Source organism: Engystomops pustulosus, chromosome 6 (assembly GCF_040894005.1).
Source record: "Engystomops pustulosus chromosome 6, aEngPut4.maternal, whole genome shotgun sequence".
NCBI lineage: Eukaryota > Metazoa > Chordata > Amphibia > Anura > Leptodactylidae > Engystomops > Engystomops pustulosus.
The window spans coordinates 91,539,677-91,559,531 of NC_092416.1; the positions used below are offsets into that span (position 1 = coordinate 91,539,677).

At 42.7% G+C, this 19,855-nt stretch overlaps 1 protein-coding gene across 1 annotated transcript in view; it reads left to right on the forward strand.

The window, feature by feature from the left end:
- Positions 1 to 19,855, forward strand: part of SHANK1 (SH3 and multiple ankyrin repeat domains 1) — a 410,365-nt gene that overhangs the window by 177,762 nt on the left and 212,748 nt on the right. The gene's annotated exons all lie outside the window — the stretch shown is intronic.

The window sequence follows — 19,855 nt, forward strand, 5'->3', positions numbered from 1 at the left end:
CAGCCAGGATGATCCAGCAATAAAAATCTCTGAGAACTTGTATCCCTACTACTAAACAGGCTAGGAGAAGGTGAAATACCTAAACTAGTAGCTTTTTAGCCACATATCCCAACTTTGAGTAAAAATATCATAAAGATCAGTATTCTGAAAAGGAATCTGTAAATGTTTTTTATTTACCGTATATACTCTGGTGTAAGCCGAGGCTCTTAATTTTAACACAAAAACCTGGAAAAACTTATTGACTCGAGTCCCATTGTATATAGCCAGTGTCTTCCCCCTTGTAAATAGCCAGTTTCTTCCCCTTTGTACATAGCCAGTAGCCCCCTTGTATATAGTCAGTGCCTGTCCCCTTGTATATAGCCAGTTCTTGCCCCCTTGTACATAGACAGTAACCCCCTGCCCTTAGTCTATAGCCAGCAGCCCCCTTGTATATAGCCAGTTCCTGACGCCCATTATATAGCCAGTGCCTGCCCCCTTACATATAGCCAGCAGCCCCCTGCCCAGGTTATAAAAAAAAACTTTGTGCTCACCTTTCCAACATTCCACACACTGCTATTGGATACACCAAGACAGAAAAGGACTTGCAGGGGGCATCAGAAGGTAAGTACAGAGTCTTTTTTTTCATAGACTCAAGTATAAGCCAGTTAGGGCTTTTCAGCACAATTTTTATGCTTAAAAACTTGGCTCATACTTGAGTATATACATCGGGGCACATTTACTTACCCAGTCCAGTCACGATCCCGCGGCGTGTTGTCCAACGAGGATTCGTGTCTGCCGGGATTCACTACGGTCTTGCACCTGATATCCAGCAGGTGTCACTGCTGCGCCGAGGTCCGCCGAGGTCTCCCCGGTGCCTGTGAGTGCTTGATCTTTCGACACAATTTTTTTTTTTAAAGAGAACCCGTCATGCAAATTAACCCCCTAATCTAAATATATTTTCATAAACTGCCATTAGAGAGCATTGCCTCTATCCCTTCATTGTCCCTCTACATGCCTGTAAATTTAAGCAATAAGGTCCTAAAGCTGTATGCAAATGACCTGTGAAATGTCCAATGAGTCATTAGCATATTCAAGCTGTCCAGCTTATTCATGAGTGGGAGGCACAGCCACACCCCCAGTGCTTGACTGACAGCCTGTATAATGGTGTGATGGCTGCTCCATGGTCTTCTGTTGGCCATGCCTCCTGCAGCCTGTGTGTGCATGTGTATGTGAAAGATACAACAGCTCCAGGCTGCAGCCATGTTATAGCAGAACATGTCAGGTACTTGTGTAGCTGATGTCTGTGTCTCACACATGTGTATTAGGAGGATGCAGCATGTCAGCAGATGCAGCACACACACTTGACTATACATTACACACAGGCATGAGCAGGGGGAGGAGAGGGGAGGGGTAACAGGAGTGACATCACTGCTTCTGACCATGTGACCAGCCTCATTTACATAATAAAGAAAAGATGATTTTATAATGATTAATGTATGAAATAACTAGATAATGGCTGGGATGGAATCCGTGTGAGCTGCTCCAACAGGTAGAGGTGACAGAAATAGTGACAGAGACCTGATAACAGGTGTCCTTTAAAGTCCACGGCCCCTGATTTCTGTCGCGTGGAAGCCGGGCTGATGCACCACAATACGATCGTGTGCACCAAAATCCCGGGGCAATTCGGCGCAAAACGGAAAGTGCGCCGTTCGGACCCTTAGTAAATGAGGCCCAGTATGTTTGATTTCCACAAATTGTTGGCCATAGGCTGTTACAAAAGTCACTTAATTTAACCTGGTGCCCCATTTCTCCTCAAGTTCCTGCTTCTTCTTAGTAACCATAAGTTAAGATCTTGGTTTACTTTTAACTTTATTATAGGCAGTTGATGCACAAGAGATGCTATAACTTTTGCCTACTAACCTACTTTTTACTATACGTTATGTGTTTTACTGGAGCAATTTCTTTTAGTTCGCCATAGTGAGTTCTGTGTTTGAAACTGTATATCTTTACAAGAAACTAGAAACACTGTGTGTTAAGGAGAAACGAAGTACTCCTCTCAACCTATAATGTAAATGTTTGCAAGTGTGAGGAAGATTTTGGTCCCCATAGGGGCTTCCCTCACCTGGAAGTAGTACTCCCCTTTGAACATAAAAAAATTGTTCTTTAACAAAAACTCAGTAGTCATGACTAAATTCTTTCAAAGGCTGGCTATAGGTTTTGTGGTGCTCCAAATGTTTCTAAAACAAATGCAAGCCTCTATTATGTGGAATGGAATTCCATGTCACATATCAAGAGGCTTTGCATTTTACATTTAACTTTGTAATTTAGTACCAAATAGCAAAACATTTCTTACAGAACCTTAGGGAATTCATATACCTTTCCACAAGGTCCATGCATGCAGTCTCAGATCTATACATGGTTTGATAAGCCTTCAACTAAGTCTTACTGTATAGACCTGTTTCTGTTGAATTAATTATTTAGAGACTGCTTTAACAGACTCCTCAATGATCTGCTGAAGGTCTGTTAAGCAACTTCTTTATGGGAAATGTAAATCAAACCAGTGCCCAAGGCTATTTAGCAGCACATGTCCCTGCTATTAATAATTAACCTTTTTAAAAAGCTGCAGATTCCAGACATTCTTCACAGATTTCTATTTCCTGAGCTCATATCTTGCTTTATAGCACATTCTTGCTTCTTTATGTAATAAGTGATACATTTCTTTAGTCAACACTGCTATTTAATAACCATCCTCAACATTTGCTCCAACTCTTGTACCATAGAGGCTCCCTAACATTACACATGTCATGTCAATCATTTGGCATAGAACTTGAGCTCCATCTTCCCACCCATATAGATTGTGAGCCCTCATGGGCAGGGTCCTCCTTCTGGTTGTCTCCTGATCACTGTAGTTTTTATCTTGTACTTACATTTGTCCTTGTCTTAATATAATTTATGTGAACCACTGACTAAGGCTACATTCACACTACCGTTGCCCATCATACCGTAGCATGATGGGCAACGGCAGTGCGTGGGGAGAGGAGGAGGAGGTGAGCGCAGCTCACCCCCACCCCTCTCCATAGGAACATATGGCACATGGCGCAGTACTACGGAGAAAGATAGGACATGTCCTATCTTCTTCCGGGGTATGGAGCGGTACAGTGCGGCACCGTACTGCTCCCGTTGGGCATCTATGGGGGACGTATATCGACCGTCAAGTGCTGTGACAATGACTACTCAACACTGGAGAATAGGCAGGTAGATGACAGACTGGTCACACAGCTGCTGGAATGACCACACCCCTTCTAATTTTTTTCCTGCTTCCCAGTACACGGCATAGAAGATTCAATACCATCACTATGAAGTGCAATTTGCTATACAGAAAACAAGCCATCACAGAGCTATTTAGGTGTCAAAATGAAAAAAAGTTATAGATTTTTGAAGGTGGGGAGTGAAAAATGAAAATGAAAAAACAAAAAAGGGCCAGGTCGTTAAGGAGTTAAGGGTACGTCTTCTGACAACATTGTAGGACATCGGGCCCTAACCCAAACCCGTTTTGTACCCGTTATTTTGTATGACGTTATCATGCTTGGAAGGTGGCGATACAAAATATTTTTTGTCCCTCAACATGCAAAGGAAGGTCATTAAAAAACCCAATCAAATTTGAATCGCTGTATAAATATTGTCTACTTGCACTTAGCATAACGTATATTACTAAGGGGGGGGGGGTCGTCCTTTTATGGTTCGCCCGAGGCAGCAGAGAGGCTATGTTCACCTCTGATTGTGTCCCCAACTCAGTAACCCTATGCAGCTGCATACTATTTCTCTCACTCTTGCTTCTATTTGTCCATGACTAAGAAAAAATAGTGAAGAAAGACTAATGGTGCTACTATTGTCACATGTTCAGATACATTTAGTTTGTAAATTAAAGTTAATAGCTTGCATTTAGAATATTGATCAACAAATCATATGGAAGCTAATTTCATCTTTATACATAAGAAGAGTACAATAAAGTACTCTGAGTAGTTAAATAAAATAAAATTCATGAAGAGACACTATTGGATTGCCTCCTACAATTATCTGCAATCAAATGTTCTTTTTATTCACACTCTTAAGTGCTTCTTAAGTATACAGCTCCATAGAATATATTGACAGAATGTACGTAATGTAAAAATACCAACGCTCAATAAAACAGAAACCACTTACAAAGGTTTCGTTATTATACGTTACTAAAAACGATTGTCTATTGAAAACCAATATAAATCAAATATTTCCACTTTTACTGTAGTTCTCCTGAATTCCTAACATAGGGGTTGTACATATCTAGGATTAAAATTGCTGATTTAGATGTGAAAAGAAAATTATGTATTTTAGATACAGGAGCTTGTGATGAACAAAATAACTAGTTATCAAATTTCCTGTAACTCCAGTAAATGGTTGTTATCTGTGAAGGAACCTGGCAGTAAATCTGTAAAGGATATATACTATACTTCAAGCATAGATCACCTATCATTTTGGTACTGATGCTCCCCAGTCTAAGTTATAGTCAAATGATGTTGTGTTTAATCAGGGTGTGACTCTAACAACCAATCAATGGCTGCAACGGCAGCAAATGTTTTCACTGAGCTGCCGCTAATAGAGATACACAAAAATTGGACAGTTTAATACATTGGATTTTTCAACATTTTTAGGAAAAGTACACACACTTGGTTTTTATATGTCAAAACCAGGAAAAGCAATCAAAAGGTCATAAAGGTCAAATATGTGTATAAAAAAAAACACCAGGCTGTCCCATAGAAAGTAGCCCCTCATAGAGCTCAATATGCTTATAGGAAACCTGTCACCAATCTTTATCTTATGTTACCTGGCATCAGAGGAGGCATGTCCTGCTCAGTCGACCCCTCCCACCTTCTCCTTCCCTTGTCCCATGCCTCTTCTCAGCATGTCTTGTGACCAGGGTGATGTCATCTACGTTTACAAGATCTACCACATGCGTGTATCTGATCACATGGCAGTATTTGGCATAATCACAGTCTGTTTCTAAGGTCTTCTACCCCTTCTCATTCCTCCATGAAAGCATGCTGTGATCTTTTGAAAAATATTCTAAGAAAGGCCTTTCCCATATGGGAAAAAGCCAGTGTGGCTAACTAATCTTGTAAGGAAAGCAATAAGTGAGAAAGATAAGGCATTTAAGGTACTAAAACGTGAAGGTAGCTATGAGGCATTACAGGATTATATCGAGAAAAATAGATCCTGTAAAAAGCAGATAGAGGCTGCAAAAATAGAGACTGAAAGAAATATTGCCATGGAGAGCAAAAATAATCCCAAATTATTTTACATTTATATAAATGTTAAGAAACTAAAAACGGAGAGTGTGGGCCATCTGAGGAATAATATGGGGGTCATGGTGGAAGGAGATGAGGAAAGGACCTAACCCTGGGTAAGTAATTGGCTTAGTGATAGAAAACAGAGGGTCGTCATTAATGGCACATTCTCAGATTGGGTTGACGTTACCAGTGGAGTGCCAGAGGGGTCAGTATTGGGACCACTTCTTTTTAAAATTTTTATTAATGACCTTGTAGTAGGTTTACACAGTTAAGTTTCAATATTTGCAAGATTTACTAAGCTGTGTAAATTAATAAATACTTAGGTCAATAGTTTAGCATTATAGAGGGATTTGTGGAAGCTTGAGGTGTGGGCAGAGAAATGGTTAATGAGGTTTAATGTAGATAAATGTAAAGTTATGCACTTGGGCCGTGGAAACAAAAAGTATAATTATGTTCGAAACAGTCAATCACTTGGTAAAACTGGAGCAGAAAAGGACTTGGGGGTATTGGTGGATGGTAAACTTCCAGAGCCAGATTTCTGCTAAAGCAAATAAAATCATAGGATGTATCAAGAGAGGAATGGATTCTCATGATAAAGACATAGGGGCATATTTATCAGGACCTCTGCGCACCGCCAGTGGCGCAGAGGCCCTGAAATAATCGCAAATGCTAGCTTATTGCTAGCTTTTGCGATTATTTTTCACTATCCGCCACCTTCACGCCAGTGGGGCGTGAAGGGGCGTGAAGGGGGGGGCGATGCCGGCCGAGCGGGGGGCGCGGTCGGACTGGAGTGGGCCGGCACGGGGCGTTACTGTCCCCGCGCCTGCGCACTCGCTGCTGCCGGCGACTTTTCATACGTGAAAAGTCGCCGGTTGCGTCTTTTTCTACGCCAGGCCCTGCCTGGCGTAGGAAAAATGCTGCGCAGCTGGCAGCCCGATACATGAAGAGGCAGAAGCCTCATCATGAATCGGGCTGCGAATTTGCAGCGGCGGGGCTATCATACGCTGGCGCACGAGCGCCAGTGTATGATAAATATCCCCCATAGTTTTGCACATTGCACACACATCAGGTAAGTTGCAAATAAGTTTGCAAACTCATTTTTCAACATTGCAGCCATGAAAAGGAACCAATGCTTATTTATTTATTTTTTTTTTAATTAAATTTTTATTGAATTTTTCACAATATAACAAAGGTAAGACATACCGAGTCATGACCCAGTGGGCCACCAAACAATCATAACAAACAAATGAGCACGGTCATATTACATCTAGATTTTACACTTCATACTTTTTCTTGCTACATCTTAGCGTTCATTTGCTTATATTCCCCTTGATACCCTGTTTTGGACCTTACGACACGGGCGAGTCCAGCGGAATTTCAAATATTTTGACTCTACAATCTTTCCATTATGCCTTTAGAGGCTCATAAAGTTCAGTATTGTTGATACTTAACTGAACTTAGTAAACATTTTAGACAACATTTAACAAGCTAATTAACGTATAATCAGGCCTAAAGGTGAATGTAAGTTCCTTGTTATTCTTGGTAAAATGGGCTCTGTGTCCACTTGCCCCATTGTGATTGAATAGCTTTAAGCTTATTTGTTTGAATTGCTATGGCTTTTTCGTATCCACATATCCTGTTGACCTGGGTGATAACTTCCCCCATTTTTGGACATTCTGGTTCTTTCCAATGTCTTGTGAGGACCATTTTAGTAGCAAGAAGTATATGGGCTGCTATGGTTCTGGTTTTGGGTGGGGGTTCTTTTAAACCCATCAAAGAATTGCTGTTGCAGGGGAATGTGAAATGTTTCTTACGCCAAGGTTATGGAGTAGGTCAAAGGATTGATGCCAGAGTCCCTGTATTTTGGTGCATTCCCATAGAGTGTGTAAGATGGTTCCCTTTTGTCCGCAAATACGCCAGCATCCCGGGGTGGGAAGAAGGAAATATTTTACTTCATCTTGCTGGGGTAAAGTACCACCTCATGTGAGATTTTACTACTGCCTCTATATGGGATATACTGCGAAATGTACTGTGGATTAATGATAGGGTTTGTTGCCATTGGTTAGTTGTATATGTGGAGTTGAGATCTTTTTCCCATGCTAGCATATATGGGAGTTTCCCCATTTTGTTCTTATTCTCTAGGCAGTTATAGAAGAAGGATATTCCCTTTTTCTCCAGGGGCATATCCTCTAACCAGGAGTGTACTTGTTCACTAACACATTTTTGTTTGCTTAATTTATTTTGCAGGTAGTTGCGGATTTTAAGGTAATTGAATACCTCTTCTTGTGCAATTGAAAAATTCCTGGCTATTGAGGTGAAAGGTTTCAATTTCCCTTCTTCAATCAGAAGCTCTAAGTTCTCAATCCCCTGTTTTCCCCAATTACTTAAATTTATTCCTTGAATGTTGTATTCTAAGAAGGTGATGGGGATTAGTTTTAGTGAAAGTTTTTTAGTCCCTTGGTTGGATGTGATTAGTGTTTTCCATGCTTGATCAGTAGCTTGAATTGTGAGAAATGGAGATGGTGGGGGTTTAATCTGCCATAAGATATTGATTATTCTCATTTGTAATGGGGATTTTTTGTTTAGGTGTTGTTCTATTATGGACCATTTGTTGTTGTCAGAGGGTTTCCACCAGTGTCTTGATTGATCTAATATTGCTGCAGTATAAAAGGAACCAATGCTTATTTTTTAATGAAGTACTTATTTTGGGTGGGTTTTTTGCATGAAAGGCTCTCTTTAAAGTACAACTATAAAGTATAAAAACTTTTGCCTAACTCTGCACTAAGCAAAAATAAGCAATTCTCTAATTAGCAGTTGTTTAGCAGCTAGCAGAGGTTTTACCTTGTCCTCCAAGGCTAATCTCCATTTCCTAAGCTTCCTGGTTACCATGGGAAACCCTATAGAACAGCTAGAGATGACAGGAGGCTTGTTGAGAGTCAGTAGTAGAGGAGTGAAAAAAAAGGACCTTCAGTGATGTCACAAGCATGTGACTAATCATATGCTTCAGAATTGCCCTGTTCTGGCTTCAGTGCCATGAGCTGATATCACAACCAGGGAGTGCCCACCCATTTTAGGAATAGCTGAATCTAATTTAAGAAGAATTGATGTTAGATACCAGATATATCTCTAAGAAGAAGCCAGAATCACAATACAGGTATCTTTGAAAATTGTTGTCAAAGGCACTCTCCAGCTCTGCTAAAACTATTTTTTGTCAGTAACTTTACAGTTATCAGTTGTCAAAATATAGTGATGTGAGAACATTTTTTTTTTGCAATTTTTTTTTTATTTTAAAAAAATAGGTATTCAGACATAGCCAACTATACAGAGTAACAGTATGTTTATACTGATCTTAAGAATAAAGGGGATGTGTCATTTGAACTACACAAAGAAAGATGTAAAACAAAAGTCTACTAGCAAATATAGCAAATTAAATGGTGCCACAAAGTACAATTTGTCAGGCAAATAACAAGTTATCTGGCTCCGTGAAAAATATGAAAAATGAAAAATAAAAATAATATGTGGCCTTTGTAATAAAGCATGTAAAAACTGAAATGCAAAAACATCTAAGGCCCCTTTCACACTTGCTTTTTTCATGCGCGTTTTCTGCGCGTGCTTTTGACGTGCAGAACTTGCATTGCACTCTGACCTATTGTAATCAATGGGTCTTTTCAGACTTGCATTTTTTTTCATGCACACACGCGCGTTTTTTTTAACGCGCATTTAAATCTCGACATGCTCTAGTTTTGCAATTCATACGTGTGAAAAACGCATTGAAACTGCATTGAAAACGCGCGTGAAAAACTAAGACACTGAAAACTGATTGAACTCTGATGCAAAACGTCAGTTTTTCACTGACCAAACCCTGATCACACCCTGAGAAAACTCTGACGTGATCTGCAACCCAAGTGTAGAAGTGCCTAATTCTGTTAACTCTGCGCTTAATTGATTGCTACATAACAAAGGTTATTGTTAGTAGGAAGGTCAGGTTTTATTTATCCGGTTGGATGACTCTCTTTAGCTACGGTAGTATTGTAACCACCTCACCAAAGGCTTTGGCACTGGAGGACTTTTAACATTCATTGAATATATAGCTGCCCCTCTTATTTTAAGGGCCACCATCCAGCGTGCCCACAAGGATTAGTCCTTGTCTATATGAACTGCTATCTGGCAATAGTGCAGAATGTATGCAGAAAGACCCTACTGTCACATTGGAGCTCCAAATGTTATTTTTCACATTAGTCAAAGCATTTCCATTTACTGGCGGGTAAATGCTTTTGCTATCATGAACAATGCCTTCATTTTACACATAATCAAATGGATGCCTATTAACTCACTTCTCCTGAAATGTTCTGAAACCAATACCCTTCCATTTATTCCTGCTGGGTAAGTATATTGTACAACAAACAGCTTGACTTGCGTCTATAGCATTGATTTGTGCTGCTAATTGCACTTTGTAAATGTATGTATTGTCTGTACTGTGTAAGTATGTATACACTATACACTACAGGCAGGTTTGTTCTTAAGTTGCATTTGTATGTAAGCCAGAACTGTATATTTTATAATTGTAACCCCAGACAAATTTTTTTGGTCTCTATGACAAAAAGATTTTAAAAATGTTGGTTTGTCATAAGAATCAGGATTAACAATAAATCTTGACTACATACACCTTTACTAACTGTGATAGCTGTTTATGGTAGCCTAAGGCTAAAGTACAGTAAATTACCAACATCCAGAAGTCCGTTTGTAATAGGGGTTGTCTGTAATTCGGGTGTTCTTAAGTATGGGACCGCCTATATATTATCTATCTATCCATCCATCTATCCATCCATCTATCAATCTATTATCTATATACCTACATAATGCTAGGAACATAGAATATACCAACTAACTACTGGAACTACTGTTCCAATTCATCTAACATGAAAAAATAAACAACTTTGCCAAACTTTACAAGACTTTAATATACATATATTTACAACTACTATGCAGGCGTATGTGTTTCTATAGTTACAGAAGGTAATCAAACTTTGTTAGTCAAACTCTTTATCATCTGTCCTATACTTCTAAATTATCTACAAAATACATGTAGGATCTTTTTCATATGCCAAGAAATAAATTAAAAATTGGTTTGACATAAAGCCCAAAGTATCTGTGGGTTGAAATCAATGAAATGTTTCAACGACATACAAAGCATCCTCTCCAGAGGCATTACTTGAATCGTATTTATAATCCCGGAGCCATGTTATATTGCATAGAAGAAAGAACCGAGGAAATAATATATCTTCTGTATTTGCATCTTTTATATGACCATATTCCTGTGTAGTGGACAAAAGTTGCAACAGCTACTGTAGCTTACAAGCAAACACATACAAATCTACCATTTATAAGTGGGTAAACTTATGAACTGTAGAGGAAAAACTGATCTGATTGTTGACTAATTTGTTGAGAAATCAGTGTATTATAAGAGTGGCAGCAAGAATTTTGTGGAAAAGATTGATGCACTGCCTCTAGCCATAGGGCTCTGAAGACATCTATTGCAAAAGGCAAAACTATCTTCTTAGATTGGTGAAATAGAATACAATGGGGAAGATTCATCATGGCTTCCCTGCCAGTTTTCTTGCAGAGAAGGCACATAATTTTCCCCCTCCCCGCAAGTTTTTCGGTTTCCCCGCCCACAGGCCACTTTGTCAGGATTGTAAACGCCGGCCAACCAGACTAACTATAGTCTACAAGTCTACAGGTCTGAACTGGCAAGGCTTGTAACCTTATTTCCTAAAAGGCTGTAGCCTTAGTAGATAGGGGTTCCGGAGAACCAGTGGGGGGAACCTTAAGACTGTCATTCAAAATTCCAGTCTTAATGAATCCCTCCCTCCAATAAATATGCTATTAGTATGAAGGCAATGAAAATCAATCAATGCAAATTAAATTCAAATCAATCAATGAAAAATGTTGCTGCTCACATTATCTCCAAACAAGACTCCATGGTAAAGGGGTATAACGTATTGGAAAAATGGAATACCTTGACTTATGATTTTTGATCAATATCACATAGTTGGAGACCAAGGGTGGGGGACTTGTGGTGGCTGTGTCCTGGGTGGACACCTACACCAATGAAGAGTCTGTGGAGGAGTTTGAGCTAGGTTTCTCCTGCTCTGTTTGTTTCTGTTGGATATTTGGGTTTTCAGAGAGTTCACGTGTTCACTAATCTATTTGAGTATATGATCATTCAGCTCCCGTAGCTATCGGCTCTCTGAGTGAAAGCACTGGGAGCACGCAATCTATGCAGCCAACAAATGCATCTTTGTCCCCTCCTGTAATGATTTCATCTGTAGCTGCATTCTATAACTATATTATATACTGTAGTTAAATGGCAATTTGATATGTATACATGTAATATGTATTACATCCAGGGGCCAAAGAAATCTAGCCTTCAACCTTGAGCAAGCATGTAGGATTGCCAAAAGTATGAGTCAGAGGGATGTGTGAACATGATCATATTAAGATTCAGAGACATTTGGGGAAATTTTCATATATATATATATATTTCGCCACAAAGCACATGAATCTTCCCTCGCCCACCAGTTTTGATGTTTCCGTGACCTCCCCACCCCCTCCATGTTGGGGTGGAAATCAGGGTGGGCAGAGGAGGGCACAGTTGTGAATGCCGGCCCAACAGATTTCCTATAGGTTACGAAATGGCTGGTGATAGGTTCCCTTTAAAGGCAAAGATCTTATATATTGGTAAGGTAGATGATCACAAAGTACAGCAACTGGTATAAATGTGTGAGATAAATAGCTTGGTACTTGATACTTATCTGTATAAACCAATTACTCAACCCTCCTAACAGTAGATTACTATTGACCGATAGCAGCTGATAGAATTTAGTAAAAATGTTCCAGAGAATTCCTACTGATCTACCCAGCATAGTGTATCTATATGCCTCCATTAGTTAGACCTTCGAGACTTTCTTTAAATTCATAGCAAGATGCTTTGGTGATCTTAAGATTTCCATGGAAACAGTAACCAGGGAGCACAAGCTGTTATCTTCTTAGAAACGGTAATAGAAAAATCACTATGCAGGTGCCTGTGCAAAATAAAACAAAAACAGACAGGAAACTGGCAGAAACACTTTAAAAATGTGGGCCAGTGATGGCAGGCTCGATTTCCACCATTTGCTTCCTTAATGTATGTTGGGACAGTGCAGGCTGTGGGGACAGTGTAGGAATAGGGAACTATAGTCTAGGGCAGTGATGGCTAACCTATGGCACTGGTGCCAGAGGTGGCACTCGGAGCCCTTTCTGTGGGCACTCAGGCCATCACCAGAGATGACTCCAGGTATCTTCCTGCAGTCCCAGATAGCCCAGGACTTGCTGTACACAGATCTATTTTAAAGTGACAGCTCAACCTGGGACTATTTTCTGCTATATTTGTGCCTCAGGTGCTGGTATCAATGAAAACTGTGTCAGAGAAGGGAGTGTTGGCACTTTGCGATAAATAAGCAGGTCTTTGTTGAAGTTTGGGCACTCGGTCTCTAAAAGGTTCGCCATCACTGGTCTAGGGGTAGAGAGTGCTGAGTGTGATTGATTACTTAGGGGGATGAAGACTGGCTGTTCAAACCTATTGCTGCTGCTGAAGCTGCTGCCCATGATTTGTGTGGTCTATACCTCCTGTGAGCATGTGAAATACCCTGCACTGTTTGCCTGGGTACAATTGATTGCTTAATAATATTATATTTAGGTCACCTTTCCCTTTAGTTAGAGTGAAATACACTTCATATGTGTTACTGACTGCAATTGCACAAGTCCGGCTTACCCCAGCTACATGGCCACATTCACCAGATGTTGGATCAGTGGAAAGATTACAGTTTCAACCCCTGCAAATTTAGGAAAGAGGTTCAGGGTCTTTCTCCTGTTAAACCAGACCAAATGAATGTGAAGACCCTGAGCAATCTGGCATTTCACTTGATGGAGACCTCCAAACTGCACATAGGATAGTAATTCTGCATTGACGACACTGATCATTTTGCCCTTCATTTCATCCATCAGTGTCTACTTTCAATTGGTCAATAATCCATCATCAGTATTGCTAAAGCCAAAAACAAACAGGAGTCGATCCAAAACAGAGGTGACCAGTAAATGGCAAATTTGCATGTCTTCTGTGTTCTGTATCCACTCCTGCTTTTGGCTATCAATCCTGAGGCTTTTCATTCCTCCTGACAGATGCAATGAAGGGGAAAACTAAACATAGTGGCAACATCATAGAGCAGTGGAGGGTTAAAACAGCATTTAGAAAATCACAGGGTGTTCCAGGGAGACAGCGGTCAGTTGGCAGCAGCATGACTAGGCCGCAGAGTGGCGCAATGACAAATTATGAAGGTGGCGGAAACATGGTAGGACACAGAGTGGCACAATGATATACTGTGGAGGTGGTGTCAGTAGCAGCAGGAGCCCACAGAGTGGCACAATGAGTGTGGAGGTGGCAGCAGCATAAGCAGCAGGAGCCCACAGGTGGCAGCAACATGGAAAGCCACAGAGTGGCACAATGATAGAGTGGGGAGGTGGTGGCAGCAGAAGCAGCAGCAGGAGCTCACAGGTGGCAGCAACATGGTAAGCCGTAGAGTGGGGTAATGATGTGCGTAGGTGGCGGCGGCAGCAGAAGCAGGAGGCCACAGAGTGGCACAATGACACTGTGGAGGTGGCGGCAACCTGGTAAGCCACAAAGTGGCACAACGATAAAGTGTAAAGGTGGCGTCAGCAGCAGAAGCAGCAGAAGGAGCCCACAGGTTTTAGCAAACTGGTAAGCCAGAGTGGCACAATGACAGAGCGTGGAGTTGGCGGCAGCAGCAGGAGGCCACAAAGTGGCACAATGACAGTGTGGAGGTGGCAGAAACCTGGTAGGCCACAGAGTGGCAGAATGATAGAGTGTGGAGGTGGCTTCAGCAGCAGGAGCCACAAAAAGTGGCATAATGATAGAGGGTGGAGGTGGCAGCAGCAGAAGTAGCACCAGGAGCCTAAAGGTGGCAGCAACATGGAAAGCCACAGAGTGGCACAATGATAGAGTGTGGAGGTGGTGGCATCCTAGTAAGCCCAGAGTGTCCCAATGTTAGAGCATGGAGGTGGCGCTATCAACAGCCCGCAGCGTGGCACAATTATAGAGTGTGGAGGTGGCGGCAATCTGGTAAGCCACAGAGTGGCACAATGATAGAGTGTGGAGGTGGCGGCAACCTGGTAAGCCGCAGAGTGGCACAATGATAGAGTGTGGAGGTGGCAACAACATGGAAAGCCACAGAATGGCACGATGACAGATTATGGAGCTGGCAGCAACCTGGTAGGCCACAGAATGGCTCAATGATAGAGTGTGGAGGTGGCATCAACAGCAACAGCAGAAGCCCACAGAGTGCCACAATGACAGAGTGTGGAGGTGGCAGCAACATGGAAAGCCACCCATTGGCACTATGACAGATTGTGTAGGTGGTGGACAATTCCAGTCCCTGTTAAAGATGGTAGAAGGCAGATGGACCAACTGGCAGCAGATGTGTGGCATCTAGCCTGATTCATCTTGACAAAGGTCAGTTCCTCCACATTATGGGTGGACAAGCGGGTTCTCCTTAGGGTAATGATGGCCCCACTCTAATGCCACACTACTGGCTAGGCAGGACAGCTTCTCTACTGCCCAGCTTCTCTACTGCAAGTTGGGCCACGCATCAAATTTGGCTGCCCAGTAGTCCAGGGGATCCTCTACCTGGGGTGGTAAAGTGCTGTCCAAGTAGGTCACCACCTGCTGGAGCAGGGTCTGCACCATGTCTTGCAGCTGCTGGTGGCGGCTAACCTCTTCACTAGGTGGGTAAAGGAAGTTGCTCATTAAGGACTTCAGACTTAAGCTGTTGCTGATGGAGCTGCTACTGCTCCTACCCCCCCATCTCCCAACACAGCAGCTGTGGCAGTAGTTTGTGAGTGATCACTGCCAGGAATCCCTTGGTCAGACCTGACAGAGGATGGACACAGGTGAAAAAAAAGGCAGTGACCAACTGTCTTTTCAGTATTTCTCTAAAGTACGCCAGTTGTTCCTCCCTCTCGGCAGCTGGAAAAAAGTCACCCATTTTTGACCGGTAGCGAGGGTCCAAGAGGATGGAGAGCCAAAACTCATCCCTATGCCGGATGTTGACTATTTGGCTGTCATTAGTTAGGCAAAGCAGCATGCTGAGCGCCATCTGCGCAAGTGACTCTGAGGGACTCCTGGCCTCCATCTCCACTATATACTGCCACGGTGCTTCTGGGTCATCTGCCTTGTCTTCTATCTCCTCTTAATGCTACTGCTCCTCCTCTCTTGTCACCTGAGTGGAAAAACCACTGATTTCACCAGACTCTGCTTGTGCTTCAATGTCCTCTTCCTGCAGTTTAGCCACCACCGGACTCATGTGGCCATGAGATGTAGTCTCCACTTCTCCAGTGCCCTGAACAGACAAATTTTTCAGCATGAGTTCCAGGACATGAAGCAGTGGAATGACGTTATTCATCCCACAGTCCTGTAGACTGACAAATAAAGTGGACTCTTCAAAGAGCCTGAGCAAATGGCAGGTGGCATGCATGAGCTACCAGTGGCTGACATCAAAGTTACACAGGGGAGTACTCCGGTCTACTTGCATCATCAAAAAATCATTAATGGCTTTTCTCTGTTCATACAGGCTGTCTAACATATGGAGGCTGGAATCCCAATGGGTGCAAACATCGCATGTCAGACAATGTTGGGGGAGGCCGTTCTGATGCTGCAACTCGAGGAGGGTGTGCTTGGCTTTGTAAGAATAGCTGAAGTTCATGCACAGTTTCCTGGCCATTTTTAGAATGTCTTGCAAATGGCTGGAAGCCTTGAGGAACCTTTTGACTACCAGATTGAACACATGCGCCATGCAGGGCACATGGGCCATCTCTCCTTGGTGCAGCGAGGACACTATGTTCCTCCCATTGTCTGTCACCATGGTTCCGATTTTCAGTTGCCACAGAGAAAGCCACAGATTGATTTCTTGCAGGACGCGGAACAGTCCCTACCCTGTGTGACTTTGTTCGCCCAGGCAAACCAGGTGTAGAACTGTGTGACATCTCTGCGCCCTGCACATGTGGTATGATGGAGCAGCACTTAGACAGAGGTGGTGATGAAGAAGGAGGAGGCGAACATTGAAGCAGGAGCAGCAGTTTGACAAAGGAGAAAGCAGTGTCTCTTGTTCTAGTTGTTGGTGTGGCTGGGCGGGAAGCACATTCACCCAGTGGGCTGTAAAGGACATAAACTGGCCCTGACTGTAGTTACAACTTCACACGTCTGAGCTGCCGTGCACTTTGGAAGAAAACCATAAGCTCAAGGACTGGCCCACCTTCTGTTCTACATATTTGTGAAGGGCGGCTTAGAACTCTTCTCCTCGGTTTGGCACAAGCCATAAGTTCTCTGAAGGGTGCATAGTCCAAGACTTGGAAAGGGAGGGAATGCAGTACCAACAACTTGGACAAGAGCACGGTCAGCTTCTGTACATTAGGATGGCTGGACGCATACAGTTGTCTCCTTGTAATTGCCTTGCTCAACGACTGCTGAAGCCATGTGTAGCAAGGAGCAGGAGCATCTGGACCAGGAGATGATGTCAAAGACAAACAGCTCCCTTCGTCAGAGGTGGGGGAGCCGTGATTGGCTGAAATGTCATGTGTGCCACTAGGTCCTGCTTCTGTTGCTGCGGCGGCGGGATGGACCTCCACATCTGTACCACGTTTCTCCCAGGCCATTGGATGGTGACGCTGCATGTGTTGACACAGGGCTGTGATTCCAACTTAAGGTCCCTAGCAACTTGCCTGACGTGCAAGCTGACACTCTCTTCGCCCGACGATGATGAATCCCTTGCTACACCCGGCTCCCAAGTGTGATCGGCTACATCATCGTCAATTTGCTTTTCCCTGTCACTGCCATTCTCCTCAATGGTGTCAGTATGCACAGCCTGCCTACTGCATGAAGCAGTGGATGTCTGCCCCACCTCTTCACTGCAGAGCAACTGCTGACTGTCCTCAAACACTTCATCCTCGCTGTATAGTGGGGATGAGCCCAGACCACCTAGTAGCTCTGTAGCTTAGGGAAAATTTACAGGAGAGAGGTTGGTTGAGGACAGGTGAGGGCCGCTGACCTGTTCCTGGGCCATGACAACTAATTGTTGTATCTGATGAACCCACAAAATCTTGGCTGGGGTTGTCAGATGTTATATTTGAGGAATTGGGTGACCTTGTCAACCAATCAACAACCTTTTAATTGTTGATCAACACATTGCCGCTAGATGACAACGGTAGTTCTGACCTCACAGAGCCTCCCCTGCTGCGACATCCCCTTACTGTGCTGCGACCTCTGCCTGCTCCACCTGCCACCCTTCTGTCTGACAGTGGTTAATCAACTACGTGGATTTGACAGATATTTCCTGCTCTCAACTTTAGCAACACAAAAGTATGGGAATTTGCGTTATACAGATTCCCCACAACGGACACCCTGTAATTGGAGCGAAAATCACTCTATAAACTATGTGGATTTGCCACATATTTCTTGCTCTCAACTTTAGCAACAAAAAAGTATAGGAATTTGCATTATACAGATGCCCCAAAATGCACTCCCTGGGAGAGGAGCAGAAATCACTACGGCAGCTGTGTAGATATGACAGATTTCTTCCTAGTGGCTTCAGTAACAAAAAAGAACTGCTATTTGGGGTATACAGATCCCCCTAAACGCACACCTAGGGATTGGAGCAGAAATCGCTACAGCACAGTACAGTAGTAGCAGCTAGACGCTACAGACAGCACATGTAGTGTGAAATAGAGAGATTGCAAATGACTGGCATCACATAAGCCTGCCAATCGCTGATTGGCTTACAGATCTGCAGATGTTGAGGGGGTTCCTTTCTCCTTCCCAGAGTTCTCTGCCCCAGGTAACACATTGTGCTTGCAGCCATTTAGCTAAAAAGCGGGAGGACAAAAAAACTTCTTTCCCACGAATCAGGGTAAACTTCAGATTCATGACGAATCGAATTTAATGTGAAATTCATATCAAATTCCACTTCGTTCGAATCGATCTGCCCATCTCTAGTCATCATATTGGTGCCTTTGGATCTATCTCCTCCAGTTCATCTTCCTCCTTCCCCAGCTCCTCTTACTCTTCCCCAGAAGCTTTGGTTGACAAAACACACCTTTTTGTGTGAAATTCCTAGCCGCTAAAGTCTTTATCCCCCTCCTGTGCCATTTCAGCCCACTATGGGAATTGTGTCCTGTGTTCCCCGACCATCTCATCCAGGATGTTTAGGAGTAGGATAACATAATGCATTCTGTTGACTGTTGTGGATTCCCAAATAAAGTGGGCTCTTCAAAAGGATGCATTTGTCATGAATCAGCTACTAATGGTTGATGTCAAAGCTACAATGTGGAGGAGTCCTCACTGCTTGCAGCATCAAGAACTTTGTCACGGCCTTATGCTGGTCAAAAAACCTGCACTACATGTATAGGGCAAAGTTCTAACTTGCGGATATCAGATTAGTTGATGTATGGGAACACCATTCTACCTCTGTAAGTTGAGGAGCGTGTGTTTAGTATAATAGTGGTTGAGTTGAATTCACAGTTTCCTTTACATTTTTAACCTGCAGTTAGGTGGAGAACTTGAGGAAACGTTTAAGAACAACATCAACATATGCACCATGATTATGTTTGGGAGTAGTTCCGTATTTTGAAGGTGGAGGGCTGGATGCCCGGTCCTATTATGTATCAAAATGAAGATGTGGTTTTTGTTAACATATGCACCATGCAGGGCGCATAGATCAGCCTTCTTTGACACAATGCACACAGAATGTTCATGTTGAACTTGAGTTTTTGAGAGGACAGACTGGTTTCGATTTCTTTTTGAAGCATGCTGGCCTGTTGAAGAACAACATGACACCACCAGGCCGCACTTTAATGGCATACCTGAGGACTACTCCAAACTGTGCCTATGCAGGAGGCTAATGAGGACATTAACGATGCAAATGCAGCACAAGAACACAAATACAGTATTGCTGTTTCTGAAGCAGTTTGCTGTTGTGCCTGTTCCTTACTCTGACCACAGACTACACCACATGAAAAGGGAAGGACTGCAGGGTTTGCAACTGGGCAACATGCACATTGATTTTATTTTTGCCATTTATAGTATCAACACATATTGTTGCATCTTATAATGTATTTTTAAAAAGTTGGCAAATGTAAGTACAGATGATCTTCTCAGTGCACACCCAAAGCTGTTGGTTGGACTTCCCCCCAAAAAATGCACATTAGGGATGCCAAGGTATTGGCTGGGCTTTCAATAAAAATTACCGTAAGCCTAAAGTCCTAAGTCCTAAAATTATTGGCTGTAGTATCAGACAGATCTGGAATATTACTCATACTGTAAAAAAAATAAAGAGCAACAGGCCACGATCATTATAGTAAAAAGGAGAAGCAGGAAGAGGAAGATCAGGAGCATAATGACAGAAACAAAAGACTTGACTGCTGGGGAGTGCTTGGAAGTGCAGCAC